At 43.8% G+C, this 26001-nt stretch overlaps 1 protein-coding gene across 1 annotated transcript in view; it reads left to right on the top strand.

Annotated features, from left to right (window-relative positions):
* Positions 1-9206: 9206 nt before the first annotated feature.
* The window catches only part of LOC140493481 (dual specificity protein phosphatase 8-like), a 229172-nt gene continuing 212377 nt past the window's right edge, over positions 9207-26001 (top strand). The window contains exon 1 of the mRNA XM_072591963.1: positions 9207-9449. The gene's annotated coding sequence lies outside the window, so the exon portion shown is untranslated. The remainder of the gene's footprint in view (positions 9450-26001) is intronic.

Below are 26001 nucleotides of genomic sequence, written 5' to 3'. Positions count from 1 at the left end.
TCAGAAACTTTTTTTAAAAGTTACATTCTCAGGTTTACTATAACAATTAGTGTCAGCCCAGATAAGATGTTAAGATGTTGAAGGTGTTAGCTCCCTGTGTTCCCTATCTGTGCCATAATGTTTAGACTGATTCTAATCTAAAAAGTGAGTTAACAGAGTCTTACATGGATTCATGCAGTTTTTGAGCAATGTACAAGTACAAACTCACCCCACAAACATATATGTGTATGTGTGCATGTGGATTTTTATGTGTGTGTCTGGGGTGAGTGTTTTTGAGAGAGAGTGGACATGTGTGTGTGAGTGTAAAGTGTCTAAGCCTGTGAGAGGGTGCATTTGTGAGTGTGGGAGTATGTGCATGTCTGTAGTAGGAGTGTGTGCGTGTCTGTGTATAGGTGTATAGGACCAGTTGAACCGGGGACATTCCTCGTCACAATGGATGTTTCAGCACTCTACACCAGCATCCCCCACAATGACGGCATTGCAACAACAGCCTCAGTACTCAACATCAGCAACTGCCAATCTCCGAACAGCGCCCTACAACTCATCCGCTTTATCTTCGATCACAATGTCTTCACCTTTGACAAACATTTCTTCATCCAGACACATGGAACAGCCATGGGAGCCACATTTGCACTCCAATATGGCAACATCTTCATGCACGGGTTTGAACAAGACTTCTTCTCTATGCAGAACCTCCAACCAACATTATATACCAGGTACATTGACAACGTTTTCTTCCTCTGGACCCATGGCGAGGAATCACTGATAAAACTACACAGTGACATCAATAAGTTTCATCTCACCATCAAACTCACCATAGACTACTCTCTACTATCTGTCTCATTCTTGGACACATGCATCTCCATCAAGGATGGACACCTCAGCACCACACTCTACCGCAAACCCACAGATAACCTCATAATGCTACACTTCTCCAGCTTCCACCCAAAACTTATTAAAACAGCCATCCCCTATGGACAAGCCCTGCGCATACACCGAATCTGCTCAGATGAGGAGGAACATGACGGACACCTGGAAGTATCCAGGGATGCCCTCATAACAATGGGGTATGATGCTCAATTCATCGATCGCCAGTTCCGACGAGTCACAGCAAGGAATCGTAATGACCTCCTCAGGAGATAGAAACATGCTGCAACCAACAGGATACCCTTCATTGTCCAGTGCTTCCCAGGAGCTGAAAAACTATGCCATGTTCTTTGCGACCTGCAACACATTATCAATGAGGATGAGCACCTTGCCAAGATGTTCCTCCACATCCCCACTGCTCGCCTTTAAACAACCGCCAAACCTCAAACAGATTGTAGCAAACTGCCCAGCTTTCAGGACAACTCCATACAACCCTGTCACGGTAGGTGCTGCAAGACGTGTCAGAGTGTGGGCATGGATATCACCATTACGCGTGGAGACACCTCCCACCTTGTACGTGGCAGGTACTCATGTGACTCAGCCAATATTGTCTATCTTATACGCTGCAGGCAAGAATGCCCTGAGCATGGTACGTTGGGGAAACTGAGCAAAGGCTACGACAATGGATGAATGGGCACCGCACAACAATCAACAGACAGGGGTGTTCCCTCCCAGTTGGGGAACACTTCAGTGGTCCAGGACATTTGACTTCGAACCTTTGGGTGACCATCCTCCAAAGCGGACTTTGGGACAGGTAGCAGCGAAAAGTGGCCGAGCAGAGGCTGATAGCTAAGTTCGGTACCCAGAGGGAGAGCCTCAACCGGTACCTTGGGTTCAGTCACATTACAGGTGACCACCATTACACTATACACACACAGGCACACACACGCACATACACCTGTACACAGCCACACACACACACTCCTACAGACACACACACTCCCACACTCACACATGCACGCTCTCACAGACTTAGACACCTTTACGCTCACACACACATATACACTCTCTCTCACAGACACTCACAACCCCCCACCCCAGACACACACACATACACACTCCTACAGACACACACACTCACACATGCACCCTCTCACAGACTTAGACCCCTTTACACTCTCACACACACACATATACAGTCTCCCTCCCAGACACTCACAACCTCCCACCCCAGACACACACACACACACACACATACACACACACGTGGACGCGGACAGATACACACACACAAACCCACATGCATACATACACATATATGTAAAATTGTACTTGCAGAGTTAGATTGTACTTGGCTCAAAAATGGCATGAATCCATGTAAGACTCTGTCAACTCACCTTTTAGATTAGAATCAGTCTAAACATTATGGCACAGACAGGGAACACAGAGGGACTAACACCTTCAACATCTTAAAATCTTATCTGGGCTGACACTAATTGTTATATTAACCTGAGAATGTAACGTTTTAAAAAAGTTTTATGAATTACATATGAAAGACGTGAAATTCTCATGGTCATTCTAACAGATGAGAGACTTAACAATCAAGGTATTTTTCAATGTATAATTTCAGTTACATCACACTGTAAACTTTTGCTATAAATTCTGTGTCTTACAATTGCATACTCCACAACCACCTGATGAAGGAGCAGCGCTCCAAAATCTAGTGCTTCCAATTAAACCTGTTGGACTATAACCTGGTGTTGTGTGATTTTTAACTTTGTATACCTTAGTCCAACACTGGCATCTCCAAATTTTCATGTAGAATGAGAAAATCAAATTTGCAAAAGTAACGAGAAAAAATTCATAGGGTGTATATCAGACAGCTTTCTATGACAATACATTATGGATTCAAATAGGGATCAGGCTATCATTGATCTGGTATTGTGTACTGGTGCAGATTTTTAATAAATAATCTGTGTGAAAGATCCCATAGGGAACAGTGACCATAACGTGATAGAATGGAACACTACATTTGTGAATTCGAAACTTGGGTTGGAAACAAATGTGCTAAGCTTGAATAAAAGTAATTACATATGGATGAGGACAGAGTTGGGTGGAGTAAAGAGTTTAGTGGAAAATGTGGTTGAGAAACAATGGCAGACATTTTAAAAAAAAGTTCATGACTCACGACAAAGATATATCTCAGTAAGGAAGAAGGATTTGATGGAGGGAGATAAGGTGACCATAAGTAACCAAGGAAGTGAAAGATAATATCAAACTGAATGAAAAAAATACAGTGTGCAAAGGTTAAAGGTAAACCGGAGAGTTGAGAATGTTTTAAAAGACAATAAAGGACGACTAATATAAAAGAAGGGTGAAAATAAATTATGAGGGCAAATTAGCAAATAATATAAAAACAGACAGAAACAGCTCCGTTAAATATATAATAAGGGAGCAGTGAATGTAGGACCCTTAGAGGATGAGGCTGAGAAATAACAATGGGGAGCCAGGAAATGGTTGAGTGGTTGAACAATTGCTTCCTCACACTCTTAAAGGTGTAGAGCATGAATAACATTCCATAATTACTAAATAATCAAGCGAATAATGTAGGAAAGGGAATAAACAGGATAGCTATCATTACAAAAAAAAGTCTGAGGGAAGCAAATGGAGCTCAAGGCAGGTAAATCCCCTGATGGACTGTGACCTGGAATTTTAAAACATCTAGCTCCAGATATTGGATTTACTAGTAAAAACCTTCCAAGAATACTGCAATTCAGGAAGTCCCCAAGATTTCAGAACTGCCAGAGTCATTGTCTCATTCAAAAAGAGAGAGACGCAGTCAAATTGGTAATTATAGACCGCTGCCATTGAGAAAATGTTAGATTCCATTATAAAGAATAACACAGTAGAGCATTTAGAAATGCAGAATAAGATCAAACAGAGTCTTCACACTTCATACAATCAAGCCAGATGAAATTAATAGGGTGCTTTGACAAGGTAACAAGCAGAGTAGATAAAGGGAAACTAATACATATATATTTGGATTTTCAAAAGATAGGTTACCATCTATAAGGTTACTTAGTAAGATTAGAACCCATGGTGTTAGAGAGGTTCTGAGGAAGGGTCATTGAACCCAAAGTGTTAACTCTGATTTCTCTTCACAGATACTGCCAGACCTGCTGAGCCTTTCCTGCAATTTGCGTTTTTATTGTTGTTCTTGAACATGGATGGAGGATCGGCTAATTATTAGACGATAGAAAGTTGGGAGAAAGGGACTTTTTTCTGCATGGCATCCTATGACTAGGCATAATGTCAGAGCACATTTAAGGCAAATAAGGAGGATTTTTCTCTCTCGGAGCATAGTGGATTTGTGGAATTCTTTCGCTTGCAGCACTGTCAAGACTGGTTCATTATTTGCATTCAAGATGGACATAGATACATTTGTTATCAGTGAGGGGATTGAGGGTTATGGGAATAAGGCAGGAAAACAGAGTTGAGGATTATCAGGTAAGTGATGATATCATTGATTGGTGAATCAGTCTCAGTGGACCTAATGCCCTACTTTTGCTCCAACATCTTATGGTTCTGGTCTTTTTAAGTTCAAGAATGCACTTGGATGGTAGGTCACTGGAGCGTGTCTGCTCCAGGCTGGGTCAATCATTTTCTCCACATGCTGATTGTCTCTTTCTCTTTCTGTTTGTCCTTTTTTCTACATCTGTGAGGTTGGACTGCTGTCGGTGAAATAATGGCTGTGGTATGAATCTGGCACTGGTGACGGTAGGCCTGGAGCCTGGACTCTTTGCAGTGGAAGGCCCAGAGCCTGGACTCTTGGCAAGGGTGGTACTTGGAGTGGGGAATCCTGCAGAGGGCTTGGAGCCTGGCATCTTGGTGGGTGGCAGTAGGCGCGGAGCCTTGACTCTTGATGGCGGTCGGCCCGGAATCTGGATTCTTGGCAGCAGCGGTGCCTGGAGTGGGGAATCCTTGCGGCCCAGAGTCTTGGTAGTGGTGGCGATGCAACAATGGCGGTACCAGAGCTGTGATCTCCTGGGGCATCAGCATCATCACTGCTGTTCCCAGAGTGGGACTTCTTGAAGATCAGAACACCTTACAGATACCTCGCAGAAGCCCTGAAGCCATGCTTGACACAACAAGTTGAACAGACGATGAACTGTTATTTAAGTAATTTCCTTTTATCCTTATTATAACTCAAAATGGCGTTAGATTGTGCTGACAAAACACGTTTTACTATATCTTCAGGATATATGTGACAATAAATCACTCATTCATTCATTATGGTACAATTATTAGAAATCTGGTACCAACCGATGGAGCTGTGGGCTAATACATCTCCAGGCCCAAAACTGCTATCAGACTGTAAAATAGAAAATGTAAACCTTCTATTCAAGAAAGGAGGGAGGCAGAAAACTTGAGGTTAGTTAGCTTGACACCTGCTGTGGAGAGTATGTTAATCAGTGGAAAAACCCAAAGTCAGAAAGAGTCAGCATAGTTTTGTCAAAAAGAAATCATTTTGCTTGATGACAGAGTAACATTCACTGTGGATATAGGAGAGCCTGTAGTCAAACTGGACTTAGATTTCCAAAAGTCATTTGACAAAGTGTCACATAAAATATTATTCCACAAAGTAGGAACTCATTGTGTAGAAGAAAACATCTGTGGATCTTTTTCTGATTAGCAGAATATGACAAGTGGCATCCCACAGAGGTCTTTGCTGGAGCATTAATACTTACAGTTTACATCAATGACTGAAGGGAGAGGAGAAAAGGCATAATAACTAAATTTGCAGATGACTCAAAGATAGATAGGAAATTATGACTTGGAGAGCACACAAAGAGGATGAAGATGGATATAGATAGGATGAGTGAAAGGACAAAAATTGAGCATGAAGTTCTCTGACAGGAACAATCTAAAAGCAATGTCTTATTTAAACAGAGGGCTGCAGAATACTGAGATGCAGAGAGATACAGGTGTTTGAGTGTGTGAGTCATTTGTAGCAGATACTAAAACTAAGTACGGAAGTAATTGAATACTACCTTTTATAAAAAAAGAAAATGAACATAAAAGTAAGGATATTACGCTTAAGTTATTTTGGTCATTAGTGAGACCACATGTTAAATACTGCATATAATTTTAGCTTTCTTATGCAGGAAATGTGTTTGAGATAGTTCAGTTGAGGTTTACTAGACTACTACCTGGAATAATCAGGGGGTCTTATGAGAAAACGTTGGACATACTGGGCTTGCTTCCACTGAAATTTAGAAGAGTGACAGGTGACTTTGATGTCACCATACCTCGTAAGAAGTCCTAAAGTACTTCACATCTAACGAATGTTCTTTTGAAGTGCAGACGATATTATCAAGTTAGTTAATGAAATGCAGAAAGTCGTATATAGCACTCGTGGTCTACTCTGATGCTGTATTTAGGGAGTGGTGGGGAGTCAGAACTAGAGCACACTGCTTAGCAATTAAGTGTCACCCTTTTAGGACAGAGATGAGGAGAATGTTTTTCTCTCAGCTGGTTGTGAGACTATCTCCAAAGGTGGTTGAAATAACTGTAGAGGAGCAGGGATCCCATCACCAAGTCACCTTTTATTTACATGTGCACAGTAGGTGACCAGCTAGCTCAAAGCCAGTCCATAGACTGAGGAGACTATCTGAATCTCCTATTTATATCTGTCAGCTAGGGCTCCCTGATTGATTCCCCAATCAGGGAACTCATAGTCAATGAGATTCACCCATTCCAAGCACTTCATTGGTGGACTTTGGGTCATTGAACATTTTAAGGTGACTGTAAGTAGATTCCTGCTGGGCAGGGGAATCAAAGATTATCAAGCAAATTTGAATTTAACACACAAACAGATCACCCATTATCTTTCTGAAGGTGGAGCAAGCTCGAGGGACTGAATAGTTGACTTCTGTTCCTAATTCGTGCATCTATATATATAACCACTTCTTGCCTATAAAATCTTAGATCCTGCTGTCACATTGTTGTGTCAAAACTTTCTATTCTAAATTCTTGCGTCTCTATTTCTAATGGGTACTGCCTCTGTAAATGGGTTGGATTGTAATTCCAGCCTCCTGCCATTGGGGGTGCCAAACTCCTCCCTCTTGGCTGTCTCAGCTGCGTGTAAGAGAAACGCATCTGTTTTTATGAATTCATCTGTTTGCAAAATTGCAGCCAGTTATCCCATTTGCCACATCACAACAGTGACTCCACTTTCTTAGTTGTGAAGAATGAGCTGTCCTCAGAATGTGAAAGATGCTACAGAAATTCAAATTCTTTCTTAACAACGAATCATAACTAAAATCAGACTATAAAATAAGGACATGATGTATGATCTTAAAAATGCAAAAGAGAGTCCAGGTTTGATATTATGTACCCGACTGAAACTTTGTGTTTGCAGTCTGGACCAATTATGCTCCACCATTGAACCATGTTTCTCTTCAGAAGTAGGCTTGGTCTCAAGTCCCCAAATATAGTACGGCATCATGGTAGTTCACTAGACGTGCTGCATTTCATTAGTCCAATTAATAATAATGTCTACATTTCAAAACGTCATTCATTGATATTAAGTATTTTAGGACATCCTACAAGTATGATCAAGTGGTGTATAAAAATAAGTTCTTTCTTCATATGGTTTTGAGTTTCCATGACAGACAAACACCATATCCTTTAACATACTGTAAGGTCACAGGAAATGTACTTGCATAAATAGCATCTAGAAAACCACCCAGAAATGCATTATGTTTACTTTAGGCCTCTGGAAACCTAAACTTTGATGCATTTGGGTGGCAGCAACTAAAGTTAGTCCCTGCACCCCCGCCCCCTGGTCTTCTGGTTGGCAACGTCACAGGCTGACTCAGCCCCGAGGATTGTACCTCAGGTCAGTCCCCATGGAGCCTTACTGGGAAACGACTAATGACGACATCGTCTGTCCTTTCCATCACGCTGAACTGAATGCTTTGTCTGGAATCAGGGCAGATTTAGCAACCTGGTAAGATCTCTTGGTTAAGAGGTGAAAGAACTATATCTGCGCTTGTGCAACAAGGCTGATCAGGCAAGATTACCCCTGAGGAATCACCCAAAAGCTGAAACATCTCTTTTCGGAGTAAGAAGTTAAAAATCACACAACACCAGGTTATAGTCCAACAGGTTTAATTGGAAGCACACTAGCTTTCGTAGCGTCGCTCCTTCATCAGGTGATTGTGGAGGGCTCGATCGTAACAGTATTTATAGCAAAAATTTACAGTGTGATGTAACTGAAATTATACATTGAAAACTTGATTGTTAAGCCTTTCATCTGTTAGAATGCAGTATTGTAACAGATGAAAGGCTTAACAGACAATCAATTTTTCAATGTATAATTTCAGTTACATCACACTGTAAATTTTTGCTATAAATACTGTGTTACAATCGAGCCCTCCACTATCACCTGATGAAGGAGCGTCGCTCCGAAAGCTAGTGTGCTTCCAATTAAACCTGTTGGACTATAACCTGGTGTTGTGTGATTCTTAACTTTGTACACCCCAGTCCAACACCGGCATCTCCAAATTATGACTACTTTTCGGATAAAATGGGGAAATAGCATTTTAAAACGTGGAACAACAAAATGTGTATTGCGCTTTCCTTTTGAAAAAAGTGATATAGCATTCGCACTATAGAAATCCCGAACAAGTGTCCATCTCCACCTCAATAAATCCTGCCCCTATTTAAATAAAAATATAGCGTATACATTTAGTAAAGTTAATTTCGCTTTAAAAGTTCAGATTTCTGCAGAATGTCAGGAAATATGGTTTCTGTTTGATTTTGAATTTAAAAGCATAAATTGGGTAGATTAGATTTGCTGAACCCAGACCACAAAATTTGTGACAGTTGACCAATTTCTTTTATATTGGCCAGACGTTGCAATGGGCACACAGCCCTGTATTAGTCAGCCTTTACCTGCACATCAATCAAAAAGGTTACACTCAAACTGGGCATTATTACAGTGCCCTGTTGAGACCTGCGGGTGATATTGGGGCAAGGTTGACCTGTGTTGGTGTTGCTGTAAATTTGGATGGCAAAAAGTGATCCATATCAGGGTGTGAACAGTGTGCATTACGGTTGACATTTAGTGATGCACGCTGGCTGGGAATAACAAGCGCTGAGAAGATTTGTGGGAAGGAGGAACCCTACTGCTTTAAGACTGTGGCAGTGCGGTGCAGACAAGCTCCCTTTAATCGGCACCAGGGCTGGGTGACGTCACTCCAGCCTCCTGATTGGTTGCCAATGACGCCATCCTGTTGAAGAGAATGACTTCATCCCCAGTTCATTCCTGGTGAGGTTGCACCTTCTGTTTTTGCTATTGCTAATGGCCAGCCCACAACCAGCCAATCCGACAGAACAGCAGCTTGCGGCAGGCTGGAATGCAATGACATTCATTTTGTGTTGCTCTCCTTGATTCATTTTGCAAAAAAAAATTGCAGGATCATTTACCCTCCCCACCCCCCCCAATTAATCGTGCGGCTGAAATTGTAAGAAGGCTTGTCCATGGTAAATAAGGGGAGTTCCCGGAAGTAAAGGAGGTGAGTTTTTTTTATTAATTAAGATGAAAGGGCTCCCTCCAGAAATGCGTATTTCACCGCGCCGGTCATTCTGTGTGGGTGGCTGACTGCCCCTTGCCCAGTTTCTCTGGCCTTTGCATCCCAGTGTCCCTGCTCTCATCTGGAGACTGGGCAATGCGATGTTTGACTGCAGGATGTTGGTGCATCTTTTAGCCATGCCTGTCCGCTCCTCCTGGGAGGTGGGGAAGCTGCTGACTATCTCTCTGTGACTGCAGACTCCCTGCAAAGGACTGCTACTTGCTGGCAAAGGGAATTTCAGTGTCATGCAATAACTGCAGTCGAGGACCTGTGTTTACACATTATAAGATCTTGCTGCACATAACTGCTGTCAAGTGACGCCCAGAATTGACCAGGTTGTGGGATATCAAATTGGAGCGGAGTTGGGGAAATTTTATTTGTAAAAGACCCTCTCCTTGTTTCTAACACAGGGGCATTGAATACCTTCGCCTCTCTATATGCATGCCTGTGGTAGTTCCTGGTTTGCAAACGGATACCTTCAATTTAATGACTATATTGCGGATTTGATTTAAGGTTTGGGGAGGGAGGTTGGGAGAGCTGATCCTGTAACTTGACGTCTGCATTTTGCAGAATGCATCGTTTAAAGCTTTGTCTAATTTTTGTTGAAGGCTTTGATTTATCTAATCCTTTAATCGCCTTTAATATGTCGCTTGTTGTTTCAAAGGGGATTCGGTTGGATAGGTAACCGCTCGCAAGTATTTATAAGAGAGGAAAAAAAACTCCTTGTTTCTGTTTTAAAGGGGTACTGTCTTCAGGGGAATTGAAATGTTAGGCAAATAGATGCTAAAGACATCAGCCATTAAATTGCAAAGAGATTTAGAGTAGGGTTGGTTGTTAGTCCGTCTAAAATTGTGTCTTCCAAGGTTTGTGTTGGCTTAATAAATGAAAAATGCTTTTCATGACATGATATTCTGTCCGCTTCCACCAATATGTTTCTGTCAACAAACCAGGTTGATAGGACTACAATAAATAAGTGTTTGTTTCACAGGGGATAAGAGGATGTCTGATCGATCAATAAAATTTTCAGTGCATTGTGAATCCATCAATGCTTCCGTTGAAAACCAACCACCCCTCAGTCATTATGCTTTTACTGCAAACCCTGGAATAGCACAACAAACAACAACAAGCAAAGCAATCCAGCTGTTCCCCTTGCTGCTGTCACCACACAGTCTGTTATTTCTGATTTACTCCCATTTGTGATCAGGCTGGGACTTTGGAAGGACTCAGAAACCAACTGACTTAACACTCCCAAATATACCTGGCCCAGCAACTGCCAATACTCTCTTTATATATTAATTTCCCACCTACCCCCCCCCCCCCCCCCCCCAAACACACACACACACACACACACACACACAATAGTTTTTGCAATGAAATAAATTTTATGGTGACCAGTTGGTATGAGGCTGCTTGAATACTAAGGCAGCTGAATGTGGCTGATGTTGACATTTGCAGAATTCTGAGGTTGGATTCAATCCTGATACCCACCTCTATCACCCCTCTGGGAAAAAAAAGTCATAATGAGGAATTCTTGGCTTACCCAGTGCCAAAGACAGTTCCCGCCCATAGGAACATGAAAATATGATCAGGAGTAGGCCCAAACTGAAACCGCAATTGCTGGAAAAGCTTGGCAGCATCTGGGGAGAGAAATCAGTTAATGTTTAGGGTCCAGTGACCCTTCCCCAGAACTCAGGAGCAGGAGTAGGCCACTTGGTCCTTGGAGCCTCCTCTGCCATTCAACATGATCATAGTTGATCGTCCAACTCAATAGCCTGTACCTGCTTTCTCCCCATATCTTTTGATCCCTTTCACCCCAAGTAGTATATCTACATCTTTCTTGAAAGTTTTTCGAGGTCTGGCCTCACCAGTTACCTATGCCAGAGAATTCCACAGGCTCACCACTCTCTGAGTGAAGAATTTCCTCCTCCTCTCAGTCCTCATGACCTACCCCTTATCCTGAGGCCGGAGCCTGTAGTTCAGGACCCCCTGATGATTTATAATGCCTTTTCTTGAATCTATCCCATCCATTCCATTGGGGATTTTATATGAGATTTTCCCTCTCATTTTTCCAAATTCCAGTGATTATAGTCGTAACTGATTCAGTCTCTTCTTGTAGCCATCGCCAGGATTCAGTCTGGTGAACCTTCTTTGCACTCAATAGCCAAAACATCCTCCCTCAGAAGGACGCCAAAACTGTACACACAACTGTGCACCCATTTCTCGCTCCCTTCAAATATCCCAACCTTGACCTACTCAGCAGCATTGACATTCTCACTCGATAAACTGGTATCTTGAGGAGCAGTGTGACTTGTGCACCTTGAGACATTTTGCAAACTGCCACGTTCACAGTTGAAGCTTGACATGACTGAGATGCATGGCCTTGACTCAAGACAGCCACTGCAACATTCCCAGGACTGGGAGCATGTTCTATCTCTATGGTAGGAAGCCTGGAAGAATTTTGGTTGTGGTATTTGTGTTCACATCTCTCTGTAGCCATCCCTTTCTCTGTAACCCAGTTCGGGTAATGGCTTTCTCTGAGATCTTTGTTCTCCTCCAGATCTAAATCTGTGCATCGCCTTACTCCAGTTGTCTCATCATTAGCAGCCATACCTGAACCTGTCTCGGAACTAAACTCTGCAATTCACTTCCCAAGATCTCTCCCTCTTTCCATTTCTCGCTTCCATTTAAGCCACTTTTTAAAGTCAAGCTGTCCTTGCGTCTCCTGAAGTAGCTCAACGTTCATTATTTTTGGTAACGTTCCTGTGAAAGATATTTGAATGTTTCACAGCCTCAAGAGGTGTTAAATAAATGCTTGTTGGCAATAACGAGCATTGAAGGCAGCCGTTGCTTCAGCTCTCTAAGGCACTGATACTTGTTTAAAAGTGCACTGTGGAAAAGCAGTGCAGACAATATTTCTCAGCCAAAAAGCGTATTTTTCTTCAAAAAGCGGAATTCAGTTCTACAGTGCCTTTCACAGCTTGGGACATCCTAAAGCATCTTCTAGCCAATAAATCATTGAATCTCTACTGTGTGGAAACCGGCCATTCGGCCCTCCGAAGAGCGACGAACCCTCCTACCCCATCTGTGTAACCCTGCATTGCCTGTGCTTAATCCACCTAGCCTGCATATCCCTGGACACTATGGGCAATTTAACCCACCTAACCTGCACGGATTGTGGGAGGAAATCAGAGCACCCAGAGGAAACCCACGCAGACATGGGGAGAATGTGCAAACTCCGCACAGACAGCCGCCCAAGGGTGGAATTGAACCAGGGACCCACAGCGCTGTGAGGCAGCAGTGCTAACTGCTATTTTTGAAGTGCTGGCAAATGTAAGCAGCAATGTAATAATGACTACATAATCTGTTTTAGGTGTTGGCTGGGGCACTGAGAAAGACGACCCCTCCATTTTCTCAATAACTTCATGGAATCTTTTATGCCTTCTGCAGTTGAAGGTCTCTCCTCAACAACAGTTTAAGGGTGCATGTGGAATACAGTGGTGACATTGCTGAAAAGTAATTTAGCTTAGCATGGATCCAATCCCTGAAGTGTAACTGTGTAGTAGAACATAACCAGGCAGCATTGTGAATCTCTCCATGGGGGCGGCATGGTGGCTCAGTGGTTAGCACTGCTGCCTCACAGCACCAGGGTCCCAGGTTCAATTCTGGCCTCGGGTGACTGTCTGTGTGGAATTTGCACATTCTCCGTATGTCTGCATGGGTTTCCTCCAGGTGCTCTGGTTTCCTCCCACAATCCAAAGATGTGCAGGTTAGGTGGATTAAATTGCCCATCGTGTCCAGGGATATGCAGGCTAGGTGGATTAGGTATGGGGAAATGCAGGGTTACATGGATGGGGTAGGAGGGTTCGTCGCTCCTCGGAGGGCTGAATAGCTGGCTTCCCCACAGTCCAAAGATGCAGGTTTAGGTGAATTGGCCATGCTAAATTGCCCATAGTATTAGGTGCCTTAGTCAGAGGGAAATGGTTCTGGGTGGGTTACTCTTCAGAGGAGTGGTATGGACTGGTTGGGCAGAAGGGCCTATTTCCACACTGTAGGGATTCTAATCTAATCTAATCATGACCTCTAGCTGTGACATCAGATTCCGTACTAAACCTCCCAACTGTCCATGACCTTAGTTCTAGACCAGCATTGTTCCTTTATGAAAAGCAATGGCTTTTTGTTTCATGTAAGTTCATAAAATTATACAATGTTAAAATCAGTGGAGATGCTCAGAGATACTTCACCCAATGGCCCAGTGGGCAGAGAAATTAGTGCCCGGTAAGAAGAAACCAGCCCAGGAATTCAAAGAAGTTGGATGTAGTGTGATAATTGTATAATCATCTGGTCAGGCATTGTTTGAAGAATCACGTTCTTTTCTGTCATTCCACTACAGGACAAATCGAGTGGCATTGGAGGGGTTTGAGATAGACCTGAATTATATTGTGTTAAATTATGAGGATAGATTCTGTTGAATGGGCATTTGTGACCTTCACCGGAGATTAATGGTGATATAATTGAGGTGTGTAAGGAGCTATCAGGCTAGAGAGAGTGAACCCATATATTTTCTTGGGAGAGGCCAGAACAAGGCAACGTAATCTTTAAAATGAGAGCTACTTTGTTCAGGGGTGATGTCAAGAAGCACTTGGTCACATGAAAGGTAGTGGAAATCTGGAACTCTGTCCCCACAAAGCTGTTGAGGTTATTACATCAATGGAAAATTTTCAAAGCTGTAATGAATAGATTTTTGTTGGCCAAGGAAGTAAGAATCATGAAAGCAGAGTAGAGTTAAGCTCCCAATCAATGATCTAATTGAATGGCAGTGCAGGCTGTAGATGCTCAATGGCCGCCTTCTGATTTTATGACTCATTTCTATGTGGTGCCTCATTGAATTAAGGTCAAAGGCCTTGAGCTTGGTGCCAGTATTCCGTGCTGAGGTAGTTCATGTTAATCAGACACCCATCTCTCTCTCTCTCTCTCTCTCTCTCTCCTTTTGATTTTTTGAGGAGGCTGTGGGCTTCGGGGATTGGCATTGAGAATAGGAGATGATGCGGCAAAGGTATAATACAGTGACCCCTATATCAGTATGACCAAGATTTACAAGAGGAAAATTGGATATGATTTCTGCTTTCGAATGCTATCAGTGAGTCCTGCTGAAAGTACATGTGCCTGTGATGTTTTCCATGGTTTCACTACCTGACAAGACCCATTCCTACCTTTGTACATTGATCATCTGGGTAAGGTCACCGAGATAAGCAACATTCAGTGCAGATTCCTTGCTGAGGCTCAAAAGCCTGAGAGACTGGAGGGCAGGGTAAAAGGGAGCAGAACATAGTTGGGAGTTAATCCTTTTAATTCTATTTCATTTGCCCCAAAACCGCAGTGAATCCCAAGGTGATCTCTAATGGAGTCCATGTTCAGGGAAGGACTTACCAATACTGCTTGAGTGTAACTGAGTGCCTGAATGGAAGTTATAATGATGACTTTGCCCAGCATTGAAATCTAACAAAACAATACGATAGCATTTAACTCGAGCATGAGCTCTACGCAGCACCTTCTTAATATTTTATTCCTCATTGGTCTTTTTTTTTGTTTTTCCCCTTTCTCCTTTTCCCTGACAGTGTTGCCTCCTTCTGAAGGTATGCTTACCTTCCAGTATCTTGTCCAACAGGCAGTCCAGAGAAGGTTGGCTAGGTTGATACTCAATAGAGAGGAGCTGATTCTAAGGGGAGGTTGAGTAGGTTAGGTCTGTACTTGGCATTTCAAAGAATGAGAGACAGACCTGATTGAAACATATAAGATACTTTGAAGATTTGACAGGGTCAGTGTGAAGAGGTTGTTTCCCCTTCTCTGGGCCAATCTAGGACCGGGTGCATTATCGGAGAATAAGGAGTCATTCATTTAAAATAGAGATCAGGAATTTCTTCTTTGAGGGTTGTGAATCTGTGGATTTTTTTTTTTAAACCATGAAGGGCTGTAGCGACTGGCTAATTAAGTGTACACAAGGCTGAGATATGCACTTTTGTTTTAATCAGTAAAGGGAAAAGGTAGGAAAGTAGAGTTGAGAATTATTAGATTAGCCATGATTTCTGAATGAATTAGAATCCCTCCTGTGTGGAAACAGGCCCTTCAGCTCAACAAGTACACACCGACCCTCTGAAGAGTATCCCACCCAAACCCATTCCCCTACATTTATCCCTGACTAATGCACCTAACCTATACACATCCCTGAACACTATGGGCAATTTAGCACAGCCAATTCACTGAACCTGCACACCTTTGGATTGTGGGAGGAAACCAGAACACCTGGAGGAAACCCACGCAGACACTGGGAGAATGTGCTAATTCCACACCGATGGGTCGCCTGAGGCTTGAATCAAACCCGAGTTCCTTGCAGTGTGAGGCAGCAGTGCTAACTACTGAGCCACGGTGCTGCCCCAATTTTTTTATTTCAAGTTTTTTATTTAATTTAATGGCGAAGCAGACTTCTATGTCTCATGGTCTTAAGTGTTCATTAGATATGCAGGGATCTTGAGTGCTTGCAAAATATTTAGCCACAAGTGGGTGTGGGCTAGGGAGAGGAAGTACAACATCACAGCCAAGCCAATCCAGTTTTTGCCCAACATTGACCTGTGAATGTGTCCGAAAAGTGTCTCTGGAAATCGATTTTTAGTAGTGAGTACCCTACTCATGATTGACCCACATGACAATAACGTGTACATTTTAGAGGTGTTCTATTGTTTGCTATGTATATGCAACTCTATTTCATTTCTTTTAATTACCTTCCTAGCTTAAACATTAGTATCTGAACTGACTGGAAATTCCATCTGATATGTACTGGTCTGTATAGCTTAGTTTATAGCTTGTTTGGAAATCTGTCAAAGTGATATGCTTATTTGTTTTCAGCATCTCTGTAAGCCATTTGTTTTTACACCCAAACCTGTTGTTATAAAATACCTGGTCAAAATAATTTCAAACGTTCGTTCACTGCTACGGTAAATGGAGAAACTACATTTCCTCAGGTAGGAAGCACCAAATAGGACATTTGGGAGTCAAATTGGGAAACAGCCTTTTCCTGCAGAAGGTGGTACAGATTTGGATTGCTCTGCCTCAAGTGTACAGTTGTTGGATTGGAGTGTTTAAGACTGAAGCAGTTTTTTGTTTTGGGTGGGAGTGAGAAAGGGTATCACGGAATAAAGGACAAAGGCAGAAAAGAAAAATTGACATACAGGTCATTGTGGTTTTACTGAGTGGTTGTATAGATCGCAGGCTCTATGCCCTATTGCTGTTCTATATGTCCCTGTGTACAACAGTGAAAATGTGTATACTGTATGTATTGTTTCTCACATTTAGCTGGGAAAGGAAAGCAATTACCCATACGTGTGTTATAGTGCATGTTTTACTCCTTCCAGATGATCTGACTTATCTTGCAGGAAGCCTCCATTAAGATTTGTCATAATTTGATAGCAGTGACTTAAAAATTAAAGGTTGTACACGGGCAGGACTTTTCAGATGGTGGCATTTTCCTGCTAATCACAGCAACCTTTGCGGCATAGTGTGTCAGGGTGGAGTTGAGGGGAATCCCCGATGTAGAAGGTGGTGCGTGAAAGAGTCAGCTCACCTACAAGGTGGCTCGGTGGTTAGCACTGCTGCCTTACAGTGCCAGGGACCCGGGTTTGATTCCACCCTTGGGCGACTGTCATCTGTGTAGAGTTTGTACTTTCTCCCTGTGTCTGCATGAGTTTACTCCAAGTGCTCCAATTTCCTCCCACAGTCCAAACATGTGCTAGTTAGGTGGATTGACCGTGCTAAATTGCCCCATAATGTCTAGGGATGTGCAGGCTAGGTGGGCCAGCCATGGGAAATGCAGAGTTACAGGGATGGGATGGGTTGGGGGGGGGGGGCGTCTGGGCGCGGTGCTGTGCTGATGGTCAGTGCAGACTCAGTGGGCCAAATGGCCTCCTTCTGCACTGTAGGAACTCTACGACCTTCCCACTAGAGGCAAGGCAACCCTCTTAGGGTTTCTACACTGCCCCCTAAACCTCTCCTTCCAACCTGAGCACTGAGGCTAGGCAAGGAGCAACCCTTCATTGAAGGCCTCAATTGGGGCCAAGGATACCATTTGTCCCACTAGGCCTCACTCACTCCATTAGAATTGGAGAGAGCCAGGAGTGCAAGAGACAGCCATTGGGGCCCAACTCCTCTCATCCACCTGCAGACCTGTCAGCAGGGGAGACAAACTGTATATCGTACACAGAGATTCATTTGTTCCACCCTGTGTGCCTTGGAGGTTTGTTCCATATCTTTAAAATATACTGAATATACATTACCATGCATACATATTAACGTGGTGAGGTAATGCACCAGACAGAATGCACATCAGCTCCTGTCTGCAGACAATTAGCTGTACTTGCATAAATAATAATTATATTCCATTCTATTATTTATAAAATATGGAAGAAAGTATTTCTGCATTTTTGTGGGAATATAGAGAATCTCTTTACAGTAGCAGAACTCCTTTCATAAAAGATTAATTGAATATTAATGCTATTTTTATGTCTGCCAATTCAGCATTTGAGAGTAGATCAGAAGAAAGACCACTGTATTTCAAAGAGTATATACTACTTTCCTTCTTTCCTGCTGAATTCATGTGCCTGTTAAAGATACCATTATGTTTGTCCACTTCTATCACTTGGTACCTTCCACATCCATCAAAGTTTTATTTGCACATCCACTAATATCATTTATTGTATCCATTGCTCCCGATGCGGTCTCCACTACATTTGGGAGACTGGGCGCCTCCTAGCAGAGCGCTTTAGGGAACATCTTCGGGACACCCGCACCAATCAACCACACCGCCCCGTGGCCCAACATTTCAACTCCCCCTCCCACTCTGCCGAGGACATGGAGGTCCTGGGCCTCCTTCACCGCCGCTCCCTCACCACCAGACGTCTGGAACACTTCAACCCCAGGGCATCAATGTGGACTTCAACAGTTTCCTCATTTCCCCTTCCCCCACCTCACTCTAGTTCCAAACTTCCAGCTCAGCACTGTCCCCATGACTTGTCTGGACTTGTCCTACCTGCCTATCTCCTTTTCCACCTTCCACTCCACCCTCTCCTCCCTGACCTATCACCTTCATCCCCTCCCCCACTCACCCATTGTACTCTATGCTACTCTCTCCCCACCCCCACCCTCCTCTAGCTTATCTCTCCACGCTTCAGGCTCACTGCCTTTATGCCCGAAACGTCGATTTCGAAGCTCCTTGGATACTGCCTGAACTGCTGTGCTCTTCCAGCACCACTAATCCAGAATCTGGTTTCCAGCATCTGCAGTCATTGTTTTTACCAAATACTCCTGGGTCTAGTGTGAGCTCCCCCCACCAACACCCAGTCTTAAGAAAGCAAGTCATTGTGCAAATGTTTCTATATACACACCCGGCATTCTCTCTCTTTTTTTTTTGCAGCCTATCTGACTGAGACTGCCAAACTGTGATTCACCATGTGGTGTTGGTCAGTGGTATAAAGTAGTATAAATGCTCCAATATTGAACAAAAATTGTTGTTTGTCACATCACAACTATGGGCCTCCATCCTTACCTCTCGCTACTTGGGAGGTCTAAAGCAATATTTATATAATACCTTTTTTAAATATAGGGTAAGAGCACTGAACCAAAGAAGTGGGCATCTTCAAAAGAAGGAGGAGGAAAGGTCAAATTAATATTCTCATTGGTGGAACCAGAAGACATAGCTATCAATGGGAGAGCAAAGTCAATATTGATAGAGTCATACAGCACGGAAACAGACCCTTCAGTCCAACTCATTCATGCTGACCAGATATTCTAAATTAATCCAGTCCCATTTGCCAGCAGTTGGCCCATATCCCTCCAAACCCTTCCTATTCATATACCCATCCGGTTGCCTTTTAAATGTTCTAATTGTACCAGTCTCCTCCTCCACCTCTGACAGCTCACTCAGTACACACACCAGCCTCTGTGTGAAAACGTTGCCCCTTAGGTCCCGTTTAAATCTTTTCCATCTCACCTTAAACCCATGGCCTCTAGTTTTGTACTCCCCCACCTCCACAACTTGACATGAAGGACTTGATACTGTTTGGACAGAAAAGTTTGGATGAGCTGAAGTTCAAGGGTGAACGGTGAGAGGCCTACTCATAGATCACTGAAACAGTTGAATCTGAAAATACAATGGAGAAAAAGACCGCTCTTGCATCAAATGGAATGATGTAGTGGGTGAAGTGGCTTTGGAGGGGGAATGTGCGTGTGCAGCCTAGATAGGTGTTTTCAGCATACACACAGTATTTGATCACAATTCTGCTGATGAAAGGGTGGCATGAGGAGGTGGAAAATGCCAAGGAGATGTTGTTGGTAGCTCAGTGGTCAGCACTGCTGCCTCACAGCACCAAAGACCCCTGATTTTATTCCACCCTCTGGCAATTGTCAGTGTGGAGTTTGCACATTCTCCCCGTGTCTGCATGAGTTTCCTCCGGGTGCTCCAGTCTCCTCCCACAATCCAAAGATGTGCAGTTTAGGTGGATTGGCCATGCTAGATTACCCATGGTGTCCAGGGATGTGTCAGCTCGGTGGGCCAGCCATGGGAAATGCAGGATGACAGGGTGCAGTGGGTCTGGGTGGGATGCTTTTCGGACTTGATGGGCTAAATAGCCTGCTTCCATGTTGTAGGAAATCCATGATTCTTGAGGTAACAGTGCAGGAAAGCAAAGTGAAATTGATGGAGATGGTGTGATTCTGATTTGAAAGGAATCGAAGCAAGAGAGTGTCTTCCTAAGCAAGCCTTTGACGTATAGGAGCGGTATCAGAAGGTAGCTCCCACTGGGCTTTTGCAACATACCTGACAACTATTAAAAGAAAGAGTGTGACTGGACAACAAACTATAGCATGTGGAAACCTAAAGAAAGGGAGTGGTTAAAAGTCTCATTGTTGTTTGCCTGTCAGAGTTTGTGCTGTGAGTTGTTCGCTGCCTGGCCTGAGCTCGCCCACAGTACACTGAGCTAAAAGCTCCACATTTGCAAGGTCAGCTTCTTTGTATAAGTAGCCTGAACTCCCAGCACAACCTTGACCTTGGATCAGCATCCGGCCTAGTTGGAATATTCGCACAGTAATTCCGAGGCGTTGGCGTTTTTTAAAAAAAAATGCGACTGCGCGTGGGAGAGCAGGTGGTCGCTGCTTTTCCTAGAGCTTTGAAAGTGTTTAATTTTTGCAAAATTTCAGCCCTTTGTAAAGGCCAGCAGGGAGAATGGAAGGCCAAATCTATGTGCGGCACAAAAATGAAGTGAAAGGTCGTTATCACATTGCTGTCTTGTGGACCCTTACTGTGTGAAAATTGGCTGCCCTGTTTTCTACATGACGACAATGACTGCTCTTCAAGAGTACTTCATTAGCTGTGAAGGCCTTTGGGATGTCCTGTGGCACCACTTCTTTCTTTCAGTTTCACGTTGGCATGGTGCCACAGCTCAGAACCATCTGTAATTGCGAATAGATTGAGAGTCTTAATCGGAGAGGCCCCAGGCATGGCGGGCTGTGTGAATTGAAACAGCGACAGGAGGTACAGCAGTGGGCACTGATCTGAGATTGTCATATGAGAGGCACAATACATAGAGCTTTGTCATGGTTTGTTCATTATTCTCAGCATGTTTGATGCTGACATCAGTGCCAAGTGTGAAAGAAGGGTCTCATTCCCTAACATTGACACCTCTCCGCTTGATGTGTGCAAATATTGACTCGTGACCAACCACTGACAAGGTTACTTTGCATTGACAGCAGCTAAGGAACAAGTTTTAAATGTGGTGTGTGTGTGTGTGTTGGGGGACCAGGGGGGTAGAGGTGGAAGAGGGTGACCATATTGGTCATGTGAGTTGGTTTGTAATGCTAGCTCACTCTAAACAAGTAGTAATCATTGTCTTGTATTTACCTAATAACTGAACTACTTGGAACTCTGTTCCCTCTTGACAGTTAGTTGCTAGGTTTGTATCGCTTGAAAGTATTATGTTTGTATGTAATCCACATTCTGGGTCATGGCACATTTTGAGTCAAGTGAGTTGTGTGGGGATGTTCCCTGATTGCACAAGTCACCATCTATGACTTCTCCAAATCCGAAGCAGCCCATGCCAAATGCAACAAGACGTGAGCTTAGGCTGATAAATAATATTTGTGCCACACAAATGTGTTTAGCAAGAGAATTGAACTGTCAACTTTTTGACATTCAATGGCATTACCGTCACTGAATTCCCCACTACCAACATCCTGGACATTGCTATCGACTAAAAACTAACCTGAACTAGCCACAGAAATGCAGTGGCTGCATGAGTAAGTCTGAGGCCAGGAGTTCTGCAGCACGTCACTCACCTCCAAAGCCTGTCCACCATCTACAAGGCAGGAAAGTGATTGAAATGCTGCCCGCTTTCCTGGACGGCTGCAGATCCAGCAACACTTCAAACTTGACACCATCCGGGAGGAAGCAGTCCACTCGAATGGCACCAAATATCCATGAACACTCACTCCCTCCAGTGCACAGTGGTAGCAGTATGGACCATCTTCAAGCAACACTGCAGAAATTTGTCAGGGCACCTTAGACAGTCCAAACCCACGACCGCTACCATCTGGAAAGATGAAGGCAGCAGTTACATGGCAACACCACCTGCAAGTTTTGTGTGTGTGGGTCATTTACACAGTTAGACTGCAGTTCTCAACAAAGTGCTGCATCAGCTGCCATATGTAAGTCCAACCCTGAACGGCTTAAACCACTGCCACACAATAATGACTTTGAAAAATCTCCTACTTTGTGTTGTCTGTCATGGGTGTACTTTAGTTGCAGGCAAATTACGTAAAGCAGCTCTGCATACCATTTTAAAAGAAATATATTTCTCTTTTTTTATTTAGCAACCTTCCTGCACAGTACAGATGCAGATGATGACTGCAATAATCATACTCCCCACAAATAATTGCATTTCACTATTGTATAATGGGCCTTTTTGAGAAAGTTGTCATTTCTCCTTCAAAACATTTAGCCAATATGTCAAGGAAGAGGATATCCTGTGCGGTCTGCGTTTCCTAAGTACCACAGCCCTTTAACACTGCCTTTCTCACATGCTGAATGACATTCATTCAAAGGGCTCCTGTGCTGGCTCATATCCCTTGGTAAAACATTTGGGCTCAGCTGTCAGCCCTTTTTTTAGCTCCTGCTCCTTGCTCCTCACCTCCCCTGCTTCCCCACCCCAAAACAGTCAGCTATTATACAGGGATAGGTGTAGGGGCCAGTCAGTCTCATAGTATTGGATCTATACCATCAGGAGCATATTGCTCCCTCGTGATGTTAAGATTATCTGTAGTCAGTTGCCTCACTGCCTGCCATTAGTGGGATCTTTGCATGTGAAAATTGGTGGCTAATTTTTTACAATGTTAACACCATAACTACGGCTCAATAATAGTCCTTTTTTAAATTGGTTCCAAAGGCCCTTTGGGGTTGTGGAAAGTAGAGTATAAATACAAAAACCGAAGAACTGCTGATACTGGGAGTCAGAAACAAAAGCAGAAATTGCTGGAAAAACTCAGCAGGTCTGACAGCATCTGTGGAGAGAAAGCAGTGTTAATATTTCAAATCGAGTGACCCTTCAGAACTGCAATATAATTGAAGCAAATTCCTTCCACTTTATCCTACTTGAGGTAAACGTTAGTCAAAACAACCAGTCTATTCCAACTAATTTCTTCTTATAGTAATTTTTTATATAACAATTGAAAGCAAATATAAGAAAATTTTAAAAGCCCAGAATTTCCAATCAGCATTAGAAAGATAGGCACACCACTAACTGTGATTGATTTAAATCGCGCATGCATACCATATGTTGGACGATTGAACCTCCACAATGATGGATAGAATTGCAAAATCAAGTGGGAGCTCCAGTGAAGCCATGCCCCCTTGTTCATTTATAAACTGAATAAAGGCCTTTTTAGTCCATTTTGTTGACTAGCACGGTGTATTAAACAAAGCTGTCTCCATTTTACCCCCACCCTCGACAGCCTCCCTTCTCTGACAATCCTCAACCCCTTCTCCTAATTTCCTCCCCAAACCACAATCAGCCCACTCCCCTCACAATGAGCAGCTCTGTGGCTCAGTGGTTAGCACTGCTGCCTCACAGTACCAGGGACCCAGATTCGATTCCAGCCTCAGACGACTGTGCAAACTCCACACAGACATTTCTCCCTGTATCTGCATGGCTTCCCTCCGGGTGCTCTGGTTTCCTCCCACAGTCCAGAGATGTGTAGGTTAGATGGATTGGCTATGGAAAGTGCAGGGATACAGGGATAGGTTGGGGGTGTTTGGATCTGGATGAGATGCTCTTCAAAGGGTTGGTGCAGACTGGATGGGTCAAGTGGCCTTGATCTGCACTGTAGGAACTCTTATGATAAGCCTCTGGTGATCACCTTCCCTCAATGTCTATTACCATCTCGCTTCCCACCCACCATAACTAAGCTTACTGTCCTTAGCACCCCCACCAACAACATACACCCATCTATTTTGCACCATGCCCACCCCCAGGCAATGCTTACTTCCCTGCGCTCACCTCCCACACCCCTCACCCCTCTCACTCCTGGCAAGTACTGACTTCCCTTCACCTGCTTTTATCTTCTCCACACCCCTGACCCAAATAGTGTGGTACCCCCTCAACCTGACAATGATGTGCCCCTTCACCAGTGCAAAGTGCTCAACTCTCCTCTCACCTCCAGCAGTGCACACACCCCTACACGTCAAGGTGGACTCTTCCAGAGTCAGTCAGCCCAGAGCCTGGACTTCCATGAGGTGAGGCAGGAAGAGTGCAAAGGAGGGAATAAATTAGAATTAGGTTTTGTTGTCACGTGTACTTAATTACAGGACTATCATGAAAAGTTGCCATGTCCGGAGCCAAAATCTTAGGTACAGTGTAGGAAAGAATTGAAGTTCCAAGTTCAAAATAACAGTCCTCCTTTAAATGCTTAGCTATGCTGGCCTCACAATCCCCACCAGGGCTCAATTTCTTTCTGGAGGGTGACAGTAAGCTGGGAGGGAGTGTACGCATCTGGGATCAGCTGGCAGCTAACGTTTTCAGGGGGTTGATGGTGGAGGAAGGCAAGGGTGCACTGCGATGAATGTGGGTATTGTCACAGGAGGTGTCACTGAGCTGTCAGAGGACAGGCAGAAATCTTATTGTGGTTTCTGTTTTGCTTTAATCCTCCTGCTGATTTACTTAAACATTTGCTGCTCATCAATCTTTATGCCCTCTATGAAGAGCTCTCAGTAAATTAGTGTAGAAAGCCAGTAGGTTTTTTAATTTCAAAAATATACTTTATGTACAGAAATATTTTTTATGAATACATCGTCAGTAAAGCAGTTTGGTTCTGTACAGTAGAATATGATGGAGCAAACACACATTTGGAGTTTGATACTATCCAGCAAACACATCAAATGCCTGCCTGCCTGCCTTGTATATTTTCAAAGACTATATTTACAGATATTTGAGGCACCAGGGAGGGAGGCTCCTAGAACTGAAGGACCCCCCTTTTATCTTTGTCAGAAAGCCCTTGGTCTTTCCGCACTGCACCTTGGCAGCAGCTGCCCCAAGCTTCAGTGCGTCCCTCAACACGTAGTCCTGGACCTTGGATTGTGCCAGTCCGCAACGCTTGGTTGAAGTCAACCCCTTGCTCTGGAAGACCAACAAGTTCAGACAGACAAAAGAGCGCTTTTGGCCAAGTTGATGGGTCATCAAGGCACAGTTGATTTTTTTTTTGGTGTGTGTCCCGGTGAAAGACTCCTGCATCATGGAACTGCTTGGAACGAACCTTGACAAAGACCACTGCATCTCTTTCCATTCTTTCAGCGCAAAGGCACATTCCAGCAGGAGACATGTGACAGCACCCCCCCCCCCACCCCCACCCCCCACCCCCCACTCCATCGAAGCTGCTTCAAGGGCAGTATGCAGTGCCACAGGGAATCCATGCATCCGTGAAGGATCTCCCAGGTAGTGCCCTTCTCGCCAACAGCCAAGCAATGTCTTGGTACTTGTTGGAAAGTTCTGGCGATGAGGCGTTCTGCCAAAACCAACAAAGTTCTGAGGAACTTCACCGGACCTGCAAGGTTAACTTTGATTTCTCTTCATGGATGCTGCCAGACCTGCTGAACTTTTCCAGCAACTTCTGTTTTGTTATGTGAGTGTAGGGAAGCAGTGCAAGTGCATGCAAGGGGGCTGCCAATCTGGTTCCTCTCCCCTGTTGCCGGGAATGGTGCAGCCAGTGTAATCCAGTCACAGTGAAACTGGCTGTCAGATGTTCAAGCTTCCTGTGGAATTACCAAGCGGATGTGTCATGACATGCTCAGGTTCCCAAAGCATGTGAACAATTTGTGTTAATGACTTGCCATTATCGTATCAGGAGATTTGACATTAGACACAATCCACAGTTTTCTTTCAGAGTGTCAGAAGGACTTTCCCATTTA

The sequence above is a fragment of the Chiloscyllium punctatum genome, chromosome 22 (genome assembly GCF_047496795.1).
Source record: "Chiloscyllium punctatum isolate Juve2018m chromosome 22, sChiPun1.3, whole genome shotgun sequence".
Classification (NCBI taxonomy): domain Eukaryota; kingdom Metazoa; phylum Chordata; class Chondrichthyes; order Orectolobiformes; family Hemiscylliidae; genus Chiloscyllium; species Chiloscyllium punctatum.
The sequence above is the reverse complement of the archived record's forward strand: the minus strand, read 5'-3'. Positions and strand labels throughout refer to the sequence as shown.